The sequence below is a fragment of the Papio anubis genome, chromosome 16, assembly GCF_008728515.1.
Source record: "Papio anubis isolate 15944 chromosome 16, Panubis1.0, whole genome shotgun sequence".
Taxonomy (NCBI): Eukaryota; Metazoa; Chordata; class Mammalia; order Primates; family Cercopithecidae; genus Papio; species Papio anubis.
Window position 1 is genome coordinate 72521879 of NC_044991.1, and position 6020 is coordinate 72527898.

Below are 6020 nucleotides of genomic sequence, written 5' to 3' on the forward strand. Positions count from 1 at the left end.
TCAAGGATACAGATAAGTATCATGGGTGCCAGCTACCTGTACTAGCCTCTGGTGGTGCCTGATGGGAAAACTGGTCTGAAATGTGGGTTCCAGGTTCTAACCTGCTGGGGAAGAACTTGACCTCCTAAGGAAGAGCTGATTTCTTGTAAAACTCCTCCCCCAACAGGGTATGGAAAGTCCCATGAGAAAAAAGAAACTAACAATACCCAAAGGAGAAGAAACAAGGTGTGTTCTTTAGCCTTCCCAAAGTCTTGACTAAATTCTGTCATCTGCGGTCAGCAGGCTGCAGCCCACTGTGAGAGGTGAGGAAGAAGTCTGTGGCCCCTGAAGGTGAATCTTGGCGGAGGAATGCAGCGAATGAGTTGAATGGGAAATATCCCTGAAATGAGTGCTTGACTCACCATCCATGGTGGTGTTGAAGCAGGCAGCCAGGAGGAAAGAGGCTGAGAAGAGTGTCATAGCACATCACATGGGGAATTGGGGCTCAAGCGCTCATTGTCCAGCCCTGCCCCAAAGTCTTCCTCCACCACTCCTCAAGGCAGGAGTCCTAGAAGCCAACAATCCAGTTTGGGCCAAAAGCCAAGGCCCCGCCAAACAGCTCTGTCTTAGTCCTCACCCATCTCTGGGGATCCTATAACCTTTGGTGTCACCAAGGTATCCATCTGGAAGTCTGTGACCAAAGTTCCAGCCCTGGCCTACCTTCTGAGTTCCAGCTGCTGAAACTGTCCTTAGAGGTCTTCCTTGCACTGAGTCTGAAGCCATCTTATATCGAACCCCTTTCCCTCTCCACCTGCCTTGCAGCACCAGCTCTAACTCCTTCCCCTACACCACCCAGGCACCCAGGCCTAAGGATCCCACCTCCCCTTCCACACTACAATGTGCCTCCTGTTTTCCTCTCCCTCCACTACTGCCCTGCCCGGTCATATGTCGCCTCTTCCAAAATTTCCCAAACTACCCTAGGTAGAACCAGCTATATCATTTGTGGGCCCCAGTGCAAAATGGCCCCTTGTCCAAAAAGTATTAAAGAATTTCAATTCGACTGAACACAGGATCAAAAAAAAGAAAAGAATTTCAAGACAGCCACAGGAAATGATGAAACCAAGTGCACAGCCCTTTCAAGCACAGGCTGCACACCCATGAAGCCAGCCCTGGCCCCAGGTTTGTTTCTTGTATTACCACAGAACCGCAGTGGGACCATGTCGGCTGCCCACTTTGGATCAAAGGTTTTATGTACATGCCGATTGTCCCCTCTAGGTTGTCAGCTTCATGGGGAAAGGAGCTTTTATCTCTGCATGACCTATAGGGTGCATCACAATGCCTTGCATGTTGCGTTGGTGCTCAATAAACAGCGATTTGCATTACATGGCGTTGGCAGATATTTAGATATTGCTAATGCAAAGTGAAACCAGCAGGTGGCACTGTTCTCCATCCAAGCATTAAGTTCTCGTTTTATTTCTATTTAAAAACTGGGCCTTAATTCCAGCCCTTTGGTAGGCCGAGGCGCAAGAATCACTTAAGCCCAGGAGTTCGAGACCACCTTGGGCAACATAACAAGACCCCCATCTCTACAAAAAATTTTAAAATTGGGCCGGGCGCAGTGGCTCACACTTGTAATCCCAGCACTTTGGGAGGCCGAAGCGGGCAGATCACGAGGTCAGGAGATACAGACCAACCTGGCTAACATGGTGAAACCCCGTCTCTACCAAAAAATACAAAAAATTAGCCATGCGTGGTGGTGGGCGCCTGTAGTCCCAGCTACTCGGGAGGCTGAGGCAGGAGAATTGCTTGAATCCAGGAGGAGGAGGCTGCAGTGAGCCGAGATCATGCCACTGCACTCCAGCCTAGGCAGCAGAGTGAAACTCCGTCTCAAAAAAAAAAAAAAAGTAATATACTGGCCATGCCATGGAACAATTCTATTAACATCTCTGAGTGTGGAGCTCAGGCATCTGTATTGTTTGAAACACTCTCATGTGAATCTAGTGAGCAACCAGGGTTAAGAATCATGGCCCTAGTCAGTATTTCCTCCTCATTTTACAGATGGGGTAACAGGCTCCAAGAGAGGAGGCGAAGGTCACAGCAGATGGCAAAGCCTACAATTGATTCGAATCCTGCACTCCTACCGCTAAATCTGGGGCTCTGAGTTTCTCTTAATTCTCATTCTACCACGCTGCTGTGTGTAGGTGACGTGTGTTGCGGAGGGTGAGGATGGGGCATGTAGTGAGGATAAGGCCCAAATCTCCCAATTTACCAGCTCTCATGCTGCCTGGTGTTCCACCATTATTAACAAGTTAGTTCTTCAGTTTAAGTACTGACCTTGGGGTTTCTCTCTTTCTTTCTTTCTTTTTTTTTTTTTTTTTAACTTTTATTAAGTTATAACCACAACATAGGTAAAATTATCTGATAGCTTCCCCCTGGGTAGGGCAGAGACCTGTGAAGATGGCAAGGGAAAGAGGAAGTGGTTTTAAGGGAAGTGAAACCCATAATACATCTATAAGGTTGTGGCCAGGCATGGTGGCTCACGCTTGTAATCCTAGCACTTTGGGAGGCCGAGTCGGGCAGATCACTTCAGATCACTTGAGGTCAGGAGTTCCAGACCAGCCTGGCCAACATGGTGAAACCCCGTCTCTACTAAAAATACAAAAATAGGCTGGGCGCGGTGGCTCACACGTGTAATCCCAGCTACTCGGGAGACTGGGACAGAAGAACCGTTTGAACCCAGGAGGCGAAGGTTGCGGTAAGCTGAGATCACACCACTGCCTTCCAGCTTGGGTGACAACAAGACTCTGTCTCAAAAAATAAAAATACAAAAATTAGCCAGATATGGTGGCATGCACCTGTAGTCTCAGCTACTTGGGTGGCTGAGGCACAAGTATCGCTTGCACCTGGGAGGCACAGGTTGCAGTGAGCCGAGATTGTGCCACTGCACTCCAGTCTGGGCAAACACAGCAAGACTGTCTAAAGAAAGAAAAACAAACAAACAAAGCCATCTCTAAGGTCTTCCACAGACCAGCTCAAAACGGCCCCCTAGACAGGCTTGGCTCTGTTCCAGACCCTAAGGGACAAAGGCAGGCAGGGTAGCAGTGGCACAATAATACATTTAGAGGGCAAAGTGATAAACCCCCACTACAGCTGGCTGCTTGCCACCAGATGGGCACTTTCACCTTTGCTATCTAATGTAACCTAATCACAAACCTTGTGGCATCCCATCATATTTACAGGTCCTCAAGGAGAGAGAATTATACAGGTTGTATATATTACAGGGCAGAAATCTTGCAGGCCATCTTAGAATTCTGTCTACTCCCCAAACAACATAGCAAATCATACGTAGGGGAAATGTGTTTCGCTTGTAGGCCTTCCCACACCCCATGCAGGCATTGTCCCATGGTTTTGCTGCCTCCAAAGACTGGCAAGCTCATGAATAAAAAGTGGGCCCATGCCTGGTTTCTGTAATTTAGTGGTTATCACATTCGCTTCACACGCGAAAGGTTGCCGGTTTGAGACTGGGCCAAAACACGAGATTTTCCCCCTAAATTTAGTGAGTTTAATCGAGATTGGAAACAAACAGAAAACTAGTTAAACCTGTGCCTACATTTTGGCCAGGCGTGGTGGCTCACGCCTGTAATCCCAACACTTTGGGAGGCTGAGGCAGGCAGATCTCATGAGATCAGGAGTTTGAGACCAGACTGGACAACATGGTGAAACTCTGTCTCTACTAAAAACACAAAAATTAGCTGGACATCATGGCACGTGCCTGTAATCTCAGCTACTTGGGAGACTGACGCAGGAGAATCACTTGAACCTGGGAGGCAGAGGGAGCAGTGACCTGAGATCACGCCACTGCACTCCAGCCTGGGCGATAGAGTGAGACTCCACCTCAAAAAATAAAAATAAAAAAACAAAAAGTGGACCAATAGTGTCCAAAATCCATTTTGCATCCACTGCCCAATTCTCAGAAATAATATTATATATTTTCAGAAATAATCAGAGTTGGCTCTCCAGACAAAGCCCTATTCAAGGTTGACCACTGATGGGGCTATATCAGCCAGCATTTAAGATGGCTTCCAATGAGTCTTGTATCCAGGTGCTCCTGCCCCTGGGTAGTCTCTCACAATGAATAAGGCTGACCTGTGTGACACATGCAATATTATGGAAGAGATAATGGGTGACTTCCAAGCTAGGTCATAGCTACACAGATCACTGTAGCTTCCACTTGGTGGTTCTCTTGGATCACTTGCTCTGAGAGAAACCAGCTGCCACATCACAAGGACTGGCAATCAGCCCTATGTGGGTCCACGCAATGAGGAACTGAGGCCTCCTGCCAATAGCCGGCACCGAGTTGTCAGAAATGTAACTGAGCCATCTTGGAAGTGGATCCTCCAGCCCAGTCAGGCTTTCAGATGACAGCAAGACCTGGCCGACATTGACTGCAGCCTCACAAGATGGAGCCAGAATCACCCAGCTAATGCTCCTGAATTCTGACTCACAGAAACAATGCGAGATAATATTTATGTCTTTATAAGCCCCTAAGATTGGGGGTAATTTTAAATATCAATGGATAATATGGGGGTCTTCTTAAACTAACGCTTTACCCAAAAAGATGGCACTGATGACAAAAACACCATATACTGAGCACGTACTGGGTGCTGAGCTCTGACTTACCTCCCTGTAGGCTGTTGGAGCACAAGGTAACGGCTGGTAAAAGCTGAAACCCAAACCCAGAGGTCCTGACTCACAGTCTCACACCATCCAAAGCAGCCCTAACAGGAATTTCTGCAACTGGAAATGTTCTGTGTTTGCACCACCTGATACAGTAGCCACTAGCCACATGTGGCTATTGATCACTTAAAACAAGGCTAGTGCCACTAAGAAGCAGAATTTTTATCGTTACAATTGCAATTAATTTAAATTTACAATATACCACAGTGCCCAGTGGCTACCATAGTGGACAGCACACATCTAACAGATGTGAGGGCCTTCTACAAGACACAAGTTACAAGAACAGAGACCCACTCAACCTCATGGGACTCAGAAAAACAGTGTAGCAAAGTCTCAGGAGAGATTTAAGCGGACACGAGATTTGAGACCAGACTCACTGGTTCATAGGGAGTTTGTGGGAGCATGAACAGCCCCCAGTGAAGGAGCCTTGAGAGATATGAACCCCTTGATAGGCAGTGCGGTTGTGAGCACTCTAGAGCCCGACTGCCGTGGTTCAAATCCCACCTCTACAGCTGATAAGCTGTGTAGCTTTGAGCAAGGTATTTAACCTCTGAGATGTAGTTTCCCCATCTGTCAAATGGAGTTACCAATAGCAGCTACTCTGGAGCTCTGACAATTAAATGGGCTCTGATATAAAGCCCTGAGAATGGGTTCATGGCCACATGATGTGTATGCGAGGGTTTGCTCCAACTACCACCAATTCCTCTTTGCGTCCTTTCCCCAACCCCAGTAAAGTACTGGGCAACATGGTGCCCAAGGAAGACCACCAATGTCCAAGGACCTGAAATTAAGGTTTGACTCTCCAGACACACTAGGGGCAGGTTGGGTTGCCCTCTTGGTAACAAGGATCCTCCCCACCTCACAGGATTGTTATGGTGGTCAAGAGAGATGGCCAATGCTATTTCCAGAGCCTGCCAGCCTGCCTGGCTGCAGCGGCGACCTGAGTGAAGCAGGCAGAGATGTTGGTGTGGAAAGCCCACATCTAGATGGGTGCCTGCCACTCAGCAGCTCTCTCTTGTTGCCCTGCAGGCTGACAGTCGCCAATTTTTAAATTTTTTTTTTCCCAAGAAAAGTGAGAAATCTGGATTTTTATGAGAAACCTCCTGATTTCTATAGATGGCAACTGATGCAAAGATTTTTGTGTTTGCTATTTAAACACAGTGCCACCTAAACAAAACCTTGAAGTAGGGGTGATATGCTGCATAGGCCATCAGGGTGCATGTTCTGAAGTCTTCCCTCCTCTCTAGGCCCCTTCCTGCCTTCTTACATCTCTGCTCCCACCCTCTGCCCACCCCCGGCATGTC